Below are 17,246 nucleotides of genomic sequence, written 5' to 3'. Positions count from 1 at the left end.
CTCTACTGACTCTGACCCAACCAAGCTGGGTCCTAGCTGTCAATGAAAAAATTAATCAAGAGTTGATCTAAGACAGAAATGAAAAGTTTTATTTGAGCCAACCTGAGGATTATAACCCAGGAGACAGTCTTTCAGAAAGCTCTGAGGAGCATTAGAGGTCAAAGCACAGTCATAACAATTTTTGAGAGAAAGGGTTAGACATCAAGTGACGTACTGACAGTATACACAACCCACATCTGCATGTACAAAGCCAGTAGTGGGTGATCGTGACCCCTTACAAGACTGAGAAGGAATGTTATCTCCTAAGGAGGTCTGGTGAATGCAGATGCACAATACACACTAAAGGGGAGGGAGGAGGCACAGACGGGCAGAGAAACGTTTTAAAATTTTCATGCCTTGCCATAAAATAGGAATTTCATTTCATCATGGCCCTCCCAACCAAGGGCTCAGCCTCAGTGTCTGCTCTCTTGTCTCAACTACAGTGCACACAATTCTGCCACAGATTTTACTTATTTTTTTATTTTTTGTGGTGTTTCCTTTTTTTTAATGGTGTTTCCACTTTTAAAAAAATTTTTATTGGAGTATAATTGCTTTACAATGTTGTGTTAGTTTCTACTATACAGCAAAGTGAATCAGCTATACGTATACATATATCCCCTCTTTTTTGGATTTCATTCCCACTCTGCCACAGATTTTAAAACGCCAGTGTTAGGATGGTAAAGGGAATTGCACCAGGACAGAAAACTTCGGCGTGTAGAGATGGAGATGTGCATGCTGAGATGAGTCAAGGGAAAGCTCTCTGTGCTGAAGCCCTGCTAGCCTGGAGGGGCTGCTTCTGTCTTGGACCAGCATAGGGAGCTCCCGTCAGAGGGAACCCAAGGTGGGAGGTGGGTGTGTCCCCACCCTGGAGGTGGTATCTGAAGGTGGCAGGCAAAAGGCCCTTTCACTTTCAAGCCATCAACCTGTCACTGTGTTTGAATAACCCACTCAGCTGGTAGGAGCCTCTCCACCCCATCCCTTTCTTCTTTCCTGCATCGTGGCTTTATGACCACTGGATATTTGACTGTTCAGTGCTCTGGAGTCCAGGCATCATCTCTGATGCTAAGGGAATAGTGTTTCAAGAGCGATAATGGAGGGGCAGGGGTGGGGTGGGGTGGGGTGGGGTGAGGTGGGGAGGTGGGAGTTCCCTGGAGGTCCAGTGGTTAGGATTCTGCACTTTCACTGTCTGGGGCCTGGGTTCAATCCCTGGTCGGGGAACTATCCTGAAAGCTGTGTGTCCAATAAATAAATAAATAAATAAACAAACAAACAAATAAATAAATAACCGATGCTGCAGTACAGGCAGAGTCTCTGTGCAGCAAACACCTGGGAAGTTAACAAAAATAAACATTTAGGCTGCCTGATTGCAAATTCGTTTTAGAGGTACTAGATTGATATTCTTTTTCTGCCGTTATGTTGGGACTGCAAAGGCCTGAGGCATTATCTAGCCCCATTTCTTCCAATATGTTCTCCCGATAAGCCTGCCATACCTTCCCATCCCATCTAAGAATTTCCTTTCACTTTGGGGCAATTTTTCTCTCCTTGGCCACTGGATTCTTCTTCAGTGCCTACACTCAGTTCTCCCCTGTTCTATCTCTCTGTTTCTTTTCAATCATCCAAAGAGTCATCTACACTCTCTGATGTGCATTTTCTCATCTCTCACACTGGTTTTAGCTCCTCGCTGAACTGGCTGCCTGTTTTTTTAATCATACAGAATCTGAAAGGGAGACTGTTTCTCTGCAAATGTAATGAATTCATTATTGGCCATGTGGGAAATGATGGGCTAGGTAGATGGATACAGAGGTGTAAAGACTGGGATAATTTCACAGCTGGAGATGCCAGGTTTTGGATCATAAATAGCTACATGCTGACCAAAGACATATAAGCTGCTAAAATCCTGAGAGTTAGGTGGTTGTCCACTGAACCAGGTGCTGAATGGTAGGAATAGCATGGAATTCTAAGGAACACTACAGTTAAAGGGTTGGGGAATTCCCTGGTGGTCCAGTGGTTAGGACTTGGTGTTTTCACTGCCTAGGGCTTGTGTTCGATCCCTGGTCGGGAAGCTAGGATCCCACAAGCCATGTGGCAGGGCCAAATAAATAGAAAGAAGGAAAGAAAGAAAGAAAAAGAAAGAAAGAAAGAAAGAAGGAAAGAAAGAAAGAAAGAAAGAAAGAAAGAAAGAAAGAAAGAAAGAAAGAAAGAAAGAAAGAAAGAAAGAAAGAAAGGGAGAGAGAGAAAGAAAGAAAGAGAGAAAGAGGGAAAGAGAGAAAGAAAAGAAAGAAAGAAAGAAAAAAGAAAGAAAGGAAGGAAGAAAGGAAGAAAGGAAGAAAGAAAGAAAGAAAAAAAGAAAGGAAGGAAGAAAGGAAGAAAGGAAGAAAGAAAGAAAGAAAGAAGAAAGAAAGAAAGAAAAAAGAAAGAAAGGAAGGAGAAAGGAAGAAAGGAAGAAAGGAAGAAAGAAAGAAAGAAAGAAAGAAAGAAAGAGAAGGAAAAAAGAAAAGAAAGTTAGAAAGGAAAGAAAGGAAGAGGAAGAAAGAAAGAAGAAAGAAGAAAGGAAGAAAGGAAGAAAGAAAGAAAGAAAGAAAGAAAGAAAGAAAGAAAAAGAAAGAAAGGGTTGGATGAAGGAGGCGCCCCTAGACTGAGCGGGGCTGGGCAGAGAGGTAGAAGGATAACTGAGAGGAACAGCATCCATAATTCAAGGAGTCAGAAGTTCTAAGAGGCAGTGACGAGTCAACATTGTTCGAGGACCTATCAAGGTCCAAGCATATAAACATGACCTTGGTGCCTACTGATGGCCTTGGTCAGGTCAGGTTCTGGTGAGAATTGGTGGCAGAAGCCAGATCAGAGAGGACTAAAAAGTTAGTGGAGGGAGAGGAAGTGGAGATAGTGAGTGTGGACAACTCTTCAGAGAAGCTTTGAGAAGAAATGAGGTAATGGGGTGGTAGCTAGAGGGAGGGCTGAATCAAGGGACAGCTTTTTTAGGAAGAAAGATTTTAGCATTTTTTTAAAATATAAATTTATTTATTTTTGGCTGCGTTGGGTCTTCCTTGCTGCACGCAGGCCCTCCCTAGCTGCAGCAAGCAGGGGCCACTCCTTGTTGCGATGTGTGGACTTCTCATTACGGTGGCTTCTCCCGTTGAGGAGCATGGGCTCTAGGCACGTGGGCTTCAGTAGTTGTGGCACGTGGGCTCAGTAGTTGTGGCTTGCAGGCTCTAGAGCACAGGCTCAGTAGTTGTGGCACACGGGCTTATTTGCTCCAGGGCATGTGGGATCTTCCCGGACCAGGGCTCGAACCCGTGTCCCCTGCATTGGCAGACAGATTCTTAACCACTGCGCCACCAGGGAAGCCCTCTCATTGTGGTTTTGATTCGGATTTCCCTGATGGCTAATGATGTTGAGAATCTTTTTGTGACCTTATTGGCCATTTGTATATTTACACTGGGGAAATGTCTGTATAGATCCTTTGTCCATTTTAAAATTGGGTTATGTATCTTTTTATTGTTGAATTATAAGAGTTCTTTATATACTCTAGATAAAAGTCTTGTAATAAATATATGACTTGCAAACATTTTCTTCCATTTTGTGGCTTGTGGGTGGTCTTTCTACTGTCTTAGTGGTGCCTTTGTATTACAAAAGTTTTTAATTTTGATCATGTCCTTTGGTCGCTTGTGCTTTTGGTGTCGTACCTAGGAAATCATTGCCTACCCCCCACCTCAATTTCTATTTTTGTCTCTATCTCTCTGTCTGTCTCTGTCTCTTTATCTTTATATATGTATTATAAAGAGATATATAAAATTTTTAGTATGTATTTTATATAAAGATAATAAAAGGTAGAAGGCTTCCTTTGAATGACAACTTTTTATTGGGCATCCAGGAGTCAGGACACACAAGGAACTGCAGGTCTGGAATTTATTCTATATTTCTGGGAAGGCAAGGAATAAAAGCAGCCTATCTCCTTGACTGCCTGCAAGGTGGGTTGGACAGTGAGAGACGTTCTAGCCCATGGTTGCACTCATCACCCAGAACAGAAAGAACCACACTTATCCTCAGCAACCTGTCCATCACCTTCAGAAGTGAGATCTTTCCAGTATGAGACTGGTTCCATGGCCCATCTTCCCTGTGGCTATAGCCTAATCCCACCCAAATGGCTGAAGGGACCAAGCTTTGGCAGAGCAGTTCAACGAGCTGTGTCCCATGATGAGATGAGAACACTCTGACGCTGACCCCCTGCTGTGAGGAGCGTGGCAGTCTGGGGAATGGGGCTGTGTGTCAAGTCCATTTATCAAGCTGCCCTTAGGAGGGTTCTCAGTGCACGTCCTTCCTTTCTGCTTGTGGAGCGGTTAGGAGTGAGAAGAATGATGCCAAAACAGATAGTGAAGGGAGGAATGCTCTGGAGTACTCTTGCTGCTTGGCCCTGATACATCAGGAAGAAATTTTATACTGATGTCATCAGAGAAACTGACACAAAGACTCAAAGTCTTGATCTCCCCAGTGCTTTCTGCCCTAGATCCATGTCCCTCTCCACTACATACATCATTCTTCCATGCCCCAAATCCACACATGACTGGAAATATCCTGGGGGCTGAGCACTGACAGGTGAAAGAACATGGGTTTAAAATGCCTGGAGTCTCTGTAATGACCTATATGGGAAAAGAATCTAAAAAACAGTGGATATATGTATATGTAAAACTGATTCACTTTGCTGTACACCTGAAACTAACACAACATTGTAAATCAACGATACACCAATAAAAATTTTTTAAAAATCATCTTGGGACAATAGAAATTTCATACAAAAAAAATAATAAAATGCCTGGAGTGCGTTAGTGGTGGTCAGTGTTGATGATGGTGATTAAAGTGATGCTGGTAGTGGTGGATTATGCTAGTGAGGTGTTTAGAACAAGCCAGACAGGAGAGGTTAGGGGCTGGTCCAGGTGGTTTATACATGTGGGTTTTATTATCAATGTTCCAGGAAAGCAGCTCTTCCATTAGAGTATATTTTCTGCATAATTGATGAAAAATATACAAAACCCACAAGAGAACGTATTGTAAGAAGATGCATGTTCCCAGTGGCAATTTGGGAAATGATGAAAGACCAGTGATGAGGGCAGCCTGTTCATCCACCCATAAAGCAGCATTCCTTTTCTTGTGACTGCTACAGTTGGTCATTGGTCTGGAAAAGGTTAGCAGGTTTCCAAGGTAGAACATGAATGAGAGGAGACATGGTGGGAGATGGCAGTTCAGGAAATGAGGCAAAATAGCCACACTGCTTGTGTGATGTTGGCGGAAGGGAGACAAATGACCATATGGAAGGATGTTTGCCAATGTGTGTGTGTCTTGGGGGTGAAGTTAGGACTGATGATTGGACCAATCATACAGGCAGAGAATAGAGGTCACTAAATATAAACTTGTGAAAATACTTAGTCCCAGTTTTTTAATTAAACTTTTCTTAACTGGATTCTCTGGTTAGTAGTTGAAAAGAAAATGAATGTAAAGAATTGAACCTATAGCCTAATGACTTAAGTGCTATTATATTTCCTACTTCCTTGATGGGGAAATTGAGGGCTGTAGATTAATGACTTGCCAGAGTCTCATAGCTAGTAGATGTTGGAACGAGTCTTCAAACCCAGATTCATCTGATTTCTGAGTCTGTGCTCTGGCCAGGGCACTTGCAGGTTGGGTTTCTGCCTAGACACATTACTGAAAGATCTGATAGGGATTGGCGTGGGCCTGGAAGCTTGTGGTGGTTCTAGACGCCCCCTGTCTGGCTGCTGCCCAGGAGAAGGTTCCTGCGCTGGGAGAGATTGTGCCTGATGACCTCTAAGTAGACTGACCATATAATTTATTCCCTAGACTGAAGCACTGAGGAGTGAAAGGGGTAATTTAGTAAGTAAGCTTGGAATAAAGTCATGAGTTAGAAGTGACTGTTACATCTCTCCCAACTTTGGAAGTCTCATGGGCTCAGAATAAATTTAATATATGACTTTTATCAAGCTCTCAATTCCTGATCAACCTCTGAAGCCTCCTCTCCTGAAAAACCAGAAAATTTCCACAACACATCATCCAGGAATGTGATGTATCATCCATCATAACTCCACCATTTAAAATGACCATTGTCTTCCAGTGTAACCTGATGTAGACACATTGTGGAACGCTGTTTAAGAAACTTTATGGGGAAGGGTGGCTGAAGGAAGGCCAGCTGGGAATGTGGGGCAGCATATTCTTCTCTGAGGCGGTCATGGCCTTTTCTGGTGTAGACTGAACTCACGATGTTTCTCAATGATTTATGTGAGGTTCAGATATATAAGTGGAGCTATTTTAGTCATATAGTATCTCCATTTTATTTTAGCATAATTACATACCTGTCACAGACATTTTCCAGTGGGCCCACATCCCCTAAATCATTATTATTTTTTTTAAGTATAGTTGATTTACAATGTTGTGTTAGTTTCTGGTGTACAGCAAAGTGATTCATTTATATATCTATTCTTTTTCATACTTTTTCCATTATAGGTTATTACAGGATATTGAATATAGTTCCCTGTGCTACACTGTAGGACCTTGTTGTTTATTTATTTCATATATAGTAGTTTGTATCCACTACTCCCAAACTCCTAATTTATCCCCCCCACCCCTTTTCCCCTTTGTTAAGCATAATTTTGTTTTCTGAGTCTATTTTTGTTTTGTAAATAAGTTCATTTGTGTCATATTTTAGATTCCACATACAAGCAATGTCATATGGTATTTGTCTTTCTCTTTCTGACTTACTTCACTTGGCATGATAATCTCTAGGTTCATCCATGTTGCTGAAAATGACATTATTTCATTCTCTTTTTATGGCTGAGTAACATTCCATTGTGAATATATATCTGTAAGATGTTATGGAAAAACCCAAACGAACTTTTTGGCCAACCCAATATATATACCACATCTTTATCCATTCATCTGTTGATGGACATTTAGGTTGCTTCCATGTCTTGGCTATCTTAAATAGTGCTGATATGAACGTTGGGGTGCATGTATATTTTCAAATTAGAGTTTTCTCTGGATATATGCCCAGGAGTAAGATTGCTGGATCATATAGCAAGTCTATTTTTAATTTTTTTAAGGAAACTCCAGACTGTTTTCCATTATGGCTGCACCAATTTACATCTCCAACAACAGTGTAGAAGGGTTCCCTTTTCTCCACACCCTCTACAGCATGTATAATTTGGAGACTTTTTAATGATGACCACTATCCTTCCCTTAGGAAACACCATCAGGATGTTTGAGGAGCATAAATTTCCATGAGATGATTTGACCAGATCATTATTTTCTGTTTTTCACTCTTTTTCTAGGTTCTCCAGTGATAACGTCTCTTTACAATATCACATTATGCATTGTGTACTATGCACTATTATTATCAATACATCCTTCAAGTTTGCACAGAACAGAGTATCTTCAGTACAATAATGCTATGAAAGAAGAATTCTGTTCCTTGGTGGCTCCAATAATTTGTGTATATCCTGTTTCCTCCATTCTCTACTCCCTCCTCACCTTCTGTTCTTGCATAGTGATGACAGGGGGACGTGGGACTTGAGGAACCGTGTGCATCTCTGGAATTCCACTATCATGTTAGAGTGACCTGCTGAGCATATAGAGGACCCTGGGTCCCTCAGCACAGTTCCTCAGTGTGGGGACTGGGTAACAATGACATCACTCATCCATGCACCCCGCACTCCTGCAGAATCTACTCTGAATCATTTTTGTCTTCTGAAGGTGGTGAAGGGGAGTTCTCACGCATCATAGCCCTCCTCTCACAGTGTAGGAGACAGCTGGACTCTCAGTCTGTGGGTGCGTGGGGTTTCTTGGCCCTCTTCCTCCCGTAGTTGCTTTCTGGGCTGGCAGACCCTCATGCATTCATTTACTTGTCCTATTATTCGTGTTTAGTCAGAAATATTACTGAGCGCCCGCTCTGTACCATGCATTGTGCGGAGTGCTTCTGGTTAATGGTGAACGTGAATGTCAAGGTCTCTGCCATGAAAGGGTTGTCTAGATGGAAAGGAGAGAGGGGAAAGGGAGACCGCCACTGTGACCTGGAATGTTTTCTCTAGCGCCCAACCTGCACATTGGGATCTTGCTCCATGATCTTTCTCCTTCCTTTGGCTGGATCTCCAAGCAATAATACTCTGGTTGGGGAATTGGCTATTTTTATTATACATGATTAATAAACTCAGGATACTACAGGATTGTACTTGCAGAGGTATTGGGGCATAGGTATTTCTTTGAGCAACAACAATGAAATTTTAAATAAAAAAAAATTATCTGCTTCCTTTGTAGTCCAGAGAAATAAGATTAATATAGCAGTAATTGATTTATATTTTATAAAATAAACTAGTCCTCTATAGTGCTTTTATTCCTTCTTTGTTTTGGAAGTATTTGTTGTATATTTAATATATTTGTGATAGGCTGAAGATATATCCTAATTTAGATATGCATGATAGCAGTAGATGTGGATACTGGTTTATAGAAAATACTAAGTAAATGTTTGCTATTATGACTACCCCCAGCATTGGCAACACTGATTCAGTATTGAGAGGCCCATTGAGGTCTCAATTACGAGCGCGAATATAGGGAGGGGGAAGGGAAAGCAAACAGCACAGGCTGCACCTACAATGAGTGCATCCTGAGGCCTGAGGCTGGTGTCAGCCCAGGTTGGGTACTGGCTTGGGCTCTGGAACTGGAGGGGAGGTGGTCATGGGGACTTTGGACCCAGAGGAAATGGCTATCATCTTAGCAAAGCCCGGCCCATGTGACAAGCTCTTGTTCTTGGGCCTGGGGCAGTGGGATGTCCAGAGAGTAAAGAGTCAGGGACTGTTGAGGGGCCCAGAGATCTGGTCAGGCGTCGTGTCCCCCACTGATCAGGAGGCAGCCTCAAGGGATCAGGAGGGGCACCTGGGACATTTGTCCTCGGAAGTGTCCAAGGGGGCTGGCTCTGTGGGAACGTTTCCTGGGCCTGCGTGGCTGTGAAACACCCACTGGCAGGTGTGAAAAAGGAAGCTTCTGCCCACAGCCCAGGAGCAGCTCAGGCCAGATTCTTCGGCCTTCCCTCATTGCACACAAGAGCAGTCTGTCCCCACCCTTCCTGGGTACTCTGCGCCCCTGCTGCAGCCACCTCTGCATCTTCCCGCCATCCCAGGCTGAGATGGACAAGTTCCCGCTCCTGTTGCTGGGAGTCTTGCCTTTCGTGCTCTTCCAAGGAGTGGGTGAGTGCCTGTGGTAGCTGGGCAGGGGGTGACGACGTGGAGGTAGGCTGGGCAGCAGCACCTGGATGGTGATCTGACCCGCTTGGGAGGGGAGAAGTCAAGGATGAGGTTCCGGGGTGATCTGACCAGCAAGGATTTGAGGTCTCTTTCTGCTGTGCCCATCCCGACTGCTACCAGGGAAAGAGCTCAGGTTCCTTTCCAAGGTCTCAGAGTGGGGTCAGTCCCTCCCTGGGGCCAGACTGGGGCTGGGGGCTCTTCTCAATGGGAGGTTTTTTGGCTTGCTGGGATGGCCCTAAGAGGCAGAGCCAATGGTTGCTCAAGACTTTCTATAAAGACACAGCCAAGGGGCAATGATCTACCAGGAACAGGTCCCTGAAAGGCTTATCTTGAAGCAATATTTTTATAGTACTCTTTTCACTTATATATGTGTGTACTTTGGATGACTTTTGGTGCTGTCGTAGGAAATCTTTGGAGACTAAAATCTGCCTCCTCATCCTCAAGCCAGTGTAGTCCTTATGCCCCACCCATTTCCCCAAGATCCTGGCCCAGGGTGGCTATATGGGATGCACTGAATGTGTTCTGCACAATCGCTCCAAAGCTAAAGGAGCTTCTGAGCACAGAGCTGCTACTATGGGGAGTTCCTCCAGGCTCCCAGGGAACAAAAATTAAGGAGACATAATCTCTTAGTGCTGTTGAGGTGCAAGTTTGGAAATTTCTCTTGCTTGGTTAGAACACATACCTTTTTTTTTCTCTTATATCTCACTGTCCAGTATCTGCCATATCCCCTGGCAGGTAACGTGTCATATTCTTGTTCAAGGTTATTTTGAAAAAAAAAAACAAAACAGCTTTAGTGAGATATCATTCACATACCATGCAATTCACTCATAATGTATGCACGAAGTTATTTATCATTAATGGATTTTGATATCCGCAGGTCAAAGACCCCATTTCCTTAAATATCCAATGGAAGAAATCTAGTGGGGATATTTCTTACCCCAAATTATGCACAGGAAAGTATTTAGAGTCATGCTTTGTCCTTAAACTCCTACGTTCTAATGTGTCTTACACACCTTGGTCTCAGCACATTCAACCCTGGCCTCAGCTTCCATGTCTGTTTCTCTGCAGCTCCAGCCACGTTGTGTAAGGTCTGCAGTATTTTTAAGAAGGGCAAATGTTTGCAAGGCGAGGGTAACTGCACCTCCGAAGAAGGCCCGGGATGCAGAACTTCGGATATATACTTTTTCAATGTGAGAGGTAATGCTGTTAAACCAGGCTTTTCTGGCTTGAGCTGTTGCCTAACTCCTGACACTGGGTAGGGGCTCCAGTCTGAGAGAGTCCTCGCTGAGAGGTGAATGTGTCCCTAGTCTAGAGGCCAGGCTTGGGGTGGCTGGGGAAGGTTCCAGGTACTGTTGTCTGGCACTGAGTGTCAGTGTCCTTCTCTTCCAGATGCGTGGCGCTACAACCACACTCAACTGGACTGTTATGATAAGTGTAGAGCTTGGAAGTTGATTCGCGGGGACTTCAAGGTTTCGAGCTATTGCTGTAAAGGTCAAGATTTCTGCAATATATATAGAGGAAAATCACTGCATTGGAAGTCTCACTAATTGCTGATTCCTTGTCAGTGGTGGTGCACCCTCACCCTTCTCTTCCTGGCATCTCTGGTCCCATATCCCTCCACATGTGTCCTGCAGAGTAGGCAGTGTCCTCCTGTCTACTCCAAGTTTCCCTCCTAACTTCTCTCCTGGCAACCGGCTCCTTCCCCTGACACCAAGTGCTCTCAGTTCACCCTTGGTTCATCTCTCTGCTTCGTTCACATCTGCAAATCATCATCCCACCCTGATCCCTCACAGTCACCCTATTCCTCTGGCTGCCTGGCTGCCTGGTTTCTGATCCCACCAATTGAGAAGTGACTGCAATGTGCCCAGAAAGGTGAGGGGTACCATCTTATACATCAGGAGTTTGCGGGGTCAGTGGAAAACTCAGGAAAATGTGTCCAACTGGCAGATGGACAGAGAGACCTCAAAGTCCAAAAAGGTATCAAGGCCTGGGGAAGAAAATGTGGGCTCATCAGATTTAGATGTTATATACATACTCAGAAGCTACTGATAACTTAGCTTATAAGACTTAAAGAGGTTTTCTAGTGAGTGAGGTGGGAACAGGGTGGGGACAAGTCATTGACACTAGAGACCACCAAAATAAAAAGTGGGTGAAGGTCACTCTCCAAAAAAGAGTCATGGGTGATGGTCATAGAAGTGGGTGGAGAACCAGGACAGAAGAGCATGATTCTCTGTTTTCCATGACAACGTGCATGTTATTGGCAGAGCGGGTTCAGTGGAGAAGGGGCACAGAAACCACATTACAGTGGTTTGAAGAATGAATGGACTATGACAGGAGGAAATAGTGAGGATGGGCAACTCTTCCAAGAAATTTGGGAAGAATTGAGAAAGTGGAATAGGATCTTTTATAAGAACAATGAGTTTAATATGTTTTTAGGCGTAGAAAGATTTACGTCTTCTCTTTACTGAAAAATGGCTCTATTATACTATGACTAGAAATATGTGTCACCATCTTATTATCTCTCTCCCTGTGCATTTTAAAACATTTATCACCAGTTCTGTGTGTGTTTTTCCTGACCTTTTTACCTCTCATTCTTTTTCCCTTTGTATTATATTTCCTCTGTCCTTACCCCTTTCCTTCACTCTCTTTCCCTAACCATTCATGATGCAAGAATGAAGAATATGATCATCTTACTTTACTTATTTAATATAATCTTACATTTCTCCTTCATAAATTAAAACAAAGTACCAATAATATTTTGTTTCTGTTGTAGAGTCTAAAAAATTCATTTTCGTGTGATATTTTATTTAGTTAAAATTTTTTGAACTTGTAAGGAAATCTTCCAAATATCTATTTCTATTTTCAGAATGTCAAGTGTAAATATTTTTCATGGCCTTTTTCCCTCTAAAGTCGAGGCGAGATAGGAGATAAAATGTAAGGCCAGGGCTTCCCTGGTGGCACAGTGGTTTAGAATCTGCCTGCCAATGCAGGAGACACAGGTTTGAGCCCTGGACCAGGAAGACCTCACATACCACGGAGCAACTAAGCCCACGAGCCACAACTATTGAGCCTGTGTGCCACAACTACTGAAGCCCGCGCGCCTAGAGCCCATGCTCCGCAACAAGAGAAGCCACCACAATGAGAAGCCTGCTCACTGCAACGAAGAGTAGCCCCTGCTCGCCACGACTAAAGAAAAGCCCACGTGCAACAATGAAGACCCAATGCAGCCAAAAATAAATAAATAATTAAATTTATTTTTTAAAAAAAGGTAAGGCCAGTTAGATTAGCCTTTGTGGGGCACAGCCTAAGCCAGAGCCTTATCTTTAAATATCAGGAACAACTCCATCAGCATCACTAGTGAAAACCCAACTCAAGTATTCCAGCTTACTTTAAGCTTGTCTAGTTAGATCTTGCTATACTAAAGAGAACGGTGGATGAGCCAGGATTCTGGAGACAGGACTAGTGTGAGGCCCTTTCTATTTGAAAAACTGCCTTCTTAGACATACTCTCACGAGCAATGTAAATCTTAACTCTTGTAAATTACTTGAAAAATACAAGTAAGTTAAAAGAACAGTTAAAAACAGATTTAATGGGCTACCCAGTGACTTGCTTTGAAAGAGCATACTATGGAAAGGGGGAAAATGTCACTTTACTTGGAGTAGCCTGCCAAACAGTATCTCAGCCCAGTGATCAAGGTTGATATCAATAGCGATAAGGCAGGTTAACAGCATATACCTTTGATACAAAGCACTGAGAATGGCACTGCACCTCTGTGGTTCTCCTCCCCCATATCCATAACCCCAGCCTAACCATGAGAAAAACAGACAAACCGCAAACAAGGGACTTTCTGCAAAATATCTGCACAGAAATCTTCAAAATTATCAACATCACAAAAACAACACGGAAATTCTGAGAAACTGTCAGGGTCCAGAGGGGATAGGGAGACGTGGTGAGTAAAAGAAATGTAGAATCCTGGAAGAGGGAAAAAAAAAAAAAAAAAAGACATTAGGCAAGAAGCTAAGGAAATCTGAATACAATATGGAGTTTAGTTAATAATAATGAATCCATATTTTTTCATTAGTTGTGACAACAGTACCAATATGATGTCAACTGTTAACAGTCTGGGAAACTGGGTGAGAAAATGAGTAACATCCTTGTGAAGTCTAAAACTATTCAAGAAAAATTATTGAAAAAACCCTCCCAAATAATTTCTTAGAGATTAACGTTTTAAAAATTACATGTATATTGTACAGGACTTCTCATGATGAGTATGCATGCATACATGGAGATATATACAAATATAGATATATAATTTTTTTAATACACATCTTTTACAGGAGTAAGATCATATACAGAATGTGGACATTAAATGTCGACTGCTCTTTGGTGGCCTGGGTCAAGACCACAGACAAGGCCTCAGATTCCTGATTTGTCTGAGAGCAGCTTAGATCTTGCCACAGCCTACCCTCTCTGACTCTCCTAAACCATTTCCTTCAGCGGAGGGGTTGGGAGGAGCCAGAATGCTACTCTCAGCTCACTACCACTCCCACCCCATCCCCAACAAGAATCATCAGAGCTGAGGGCCTTGGACCTCAGGAACTGACGTCCTGCAGGCAGGGCCAGGCTCCAGAGCTTTAGCTTCACATGAAGGCCAAGCAGCGAACCGTTGCCTGCAGAGCACCTTTTCCTCTTTGCGTCCTCGAGTGTGAGCAGAGAACACTCGGTTTCCCTCCTCTGGGGTCACGGCCCAGTGATTCTGGGGCATGATTGGGCTGCTTTGGGAATTTTCTTTCCAGGAAACCTTCAGGAATGACACTCCTCCAAACTTGACCCTTTCTGTTCCTGGGGGTGGCAGGGAAAGTTGAGGAAATGGTGTAAGAAAAGCCAGTGGGGAAGGGGTGCTCTCAGTGTCCTCCCGTTTGGCCAGAGTAGATTGGAAAGGGTTTGTGACTCATGACAGCTGGGAGATGAATCAATAATCAGGGTCGGGGCCTCCTGGACCTTAGTTTGCCTCTCCCTGCGACGTGGGCTGCTCCTAGCAGACACGGTGTAGGCCAATCCCTGTGGATATGAGTGATAAATAAGCATCTCCTGGGGTGGGTTTTTATGTGAATTTGTGGGAAGTTTTTGATAAAAAAGAGCAGAATGGCACTGGATGGTAGCTATGAGGGTCCTAAAAACAGGTGTCAACACATTTTCCCTTTTATGTGTAACTTGCCTTTATCCCATGTGGCAAATGGTTGGTCTCACTCTCTGTCTACCCCTCCTCTCTTACCATTTGGTAAATTTTTAAATGGACATAAAGCTTCTCAGCTAAAGATTATGGCTCATTGTTTTAGTTCACTTACTTAAAGCCATCTAAGCAAAATTTTAAGAAGAAGCTCCAAAATTGGCTCTAGAATAAGATTCTTAAATATAGCAGTCATATTAAAGTTTTGAAATAGTAGTGAAAGATTGTCCTTAAAATACAAAACCAAACCAAAACAAACAAAACCCCAAACAGGTTCTGATGGCTTTACATGTGAGTTCCACTAATCTTTCAAGAATAGTTCATCTATATCATTTGAAAATTTTTCTAAGAAATAGAAACAAAGCTAACCAGATGATTTTACCTCAAATTTAGATGATTATAGTAAAAGAGAGAAAATTATTGATCAGCTATTTATAATTATAAATACAAGGTATCAAATAAAATGTTAGCTGCAGAATTTAAAAATAAATGGCAAAATAATGCATGTAGATAACTTTCAAGACTATACCTGAAATGCCAGTATGGTAAGCATTAGAAGATCTATCAATCCATTCACATCACATCAATATCCTAAAGGAGATAAATCATATGATGATCTCAAAGGATGAAAATATTATTTTGTGAGGTTCAAAACCTGTCTATCAGCAAACCAAAAACTTCTTGGCAAACCAAAAGTATTTAAAAAGGAATTCCTTTAGGTAATAAGGATCCCTAAACCCTCCTAGCTGTAAATAAGTTTCTATAGCAAACTGTGGGCTTAATAGAGGAAATTTTAATTTGTTCCACTTAGGTTGGAAAACAAAAGAAGGACCCTAAGGAAAAACCACCAGGCTGCATTTCAGACTCAGATTCTTAATCAATTAAGAAAACACAACTGATTTTTTCCAGCAACAATTTATTGGAAATTATACAGAACTGAGTACAGTGCCATGCACATTAGCAGCTTCACAGAAACCTCAAAACTCTGATATAGCATCTAATATCTCCATTCATCACACTTAAGTCATATTTTGGTCATGAAGTTGATGTGACATTGACATGAATGTGGGTTATAATAGTGCAGGGATGCCACCAGGTCTGGAATCTCCTCGCTTAAATACCTGCTATTGAGTATTACAGTCTCTGTAAGAATTATTACAGTGTCTGTAAGAATAAGTGACTATCTCATGGTTTTTTTTTTGTTTCTTTTTTAAATTTTTATAGATTTATTTATTTATTTATTTTTGGCTGTGTTAGGTCTTCGTTGCTGCACGGGCTTTCTCTAGTTGCGGCGAGCGGGGGCTGCTCTTCATTACGGTGTGCGGGCTTCTCATTGTGGTGGCTTCTCTTATTGCGGAGCACAGGCTCTAAGTGCACGAGCTTCAGTAGTTGTGGCACACGGGCTCAGTAGTTGTGGCACATGGGCTTAGTTGCTCCGCGGCATGTGGGATCTTCCCGGACCAGGGCTCGAGCCCGTGTCCCCTGCATTGGTAGGCGGATTCCTAACCACTGCACCACCAGGGAAGTCCCTATCTCATGTTTTTGAGTGTAGTTGCTGTCCATAAATTACAAGTTTCACAAGAGTCCTCTTGAAAATCAAGTAGAGCAGACTCTAGAGTATCCTTGGATCAGTGTTCAATACACTGCAGGATGTGCAGGACACTCTTCCATCTTCAGGATTAATGTTGCAAGAACTTTGACTAAGGGTTAATTCTTTAGTCTAGAAGAGGGATTCACAGTCTGTATACTAAATTTTTCTTCCCAGTCCGTCTCTTAACCTTTGTGAATATTTCTTTGCTGTATAATCTCTATATCTGTGCCAGATATTTTCTTAATAAATACAATATGACTCTCAGGGAAAGGATTCTGGGAAGATGGCTGGGTAGGAAGCACCAGGAATCTATCTCTCCACTTGGACAACAATTACATGGGGAAAATCTGATGTAACTATTTTAGAACTCTGGAGTCCATTGAAGGCTTGCAACTTCCAGGGGAAGGCTTGGATAGTAAATTGCAGTTAATTATGATCAGTTTCAGCTTTTAGACAGCAGTAGCTACCCATCCTTCACCTTTAGTCCTATGACAGACAGCTGTGCACATGTTCCTGGGGTAGCTTGGACACAGCTTGTAAGGGCTAGTATGGGTGAAAGAACCATGTCCTCCAAATATCAGGAATCTGTGCTCTGATTGCTGATTTGCGGCTTTTGACTACAGAAGTGCAGACAAAGAGGCAGGTAGCCATGGTTGTGCCTCCCTCACATTGCTGCAATCCTCTCACCCTCTGGCTGAAAATGACTTCCAGGAGACTTATAGGACCACATTTCTTTTGGGGGGAGCCAGACATCAAAGACTAGGACCTTCAAAAGCAATTACATATGCAGGGAAAATCTTTAAAAAAATTAAAAAGTGACCAGGATGCCAAAGGAAAGGCATTGGACAGAAAAGATCTGAAAAGACTTTAAGTTTACACCCCAGGCAAATCTTTGGCACAAACACAGCCTAGGACAATCAAAAAACAAAAACAATAAACAAAAACAATAAAAAAAAATCTGGAAATCAGATTCATTCCCCTTTCTCTGGGAAAGTGGGAAAATATGATTTCCAGAACTACCACATTATTAGAATAAATGTCCAATTTTCAACAACAAAAAAAATCACAAGACATACAGAAAAACAAG

Source organism: Balaenoptera musculus, chromosome 8 (assembly GCF_009873245.2).
Source record: "Balaenoptera musculus isolate JJ_BM4_2016_0621 chromosome 8, mBalMus1.pri.v3, whole genome shotgun sequence".
NCBI lineage: Eukaryota > Metazoa > Chordata > Mammalia > Artiodactyla > Balaenopteridae > Balaenoptera > Balaenoptera musculus.
Note: the sequence above shows the minus strand (reverse complement) of the source record.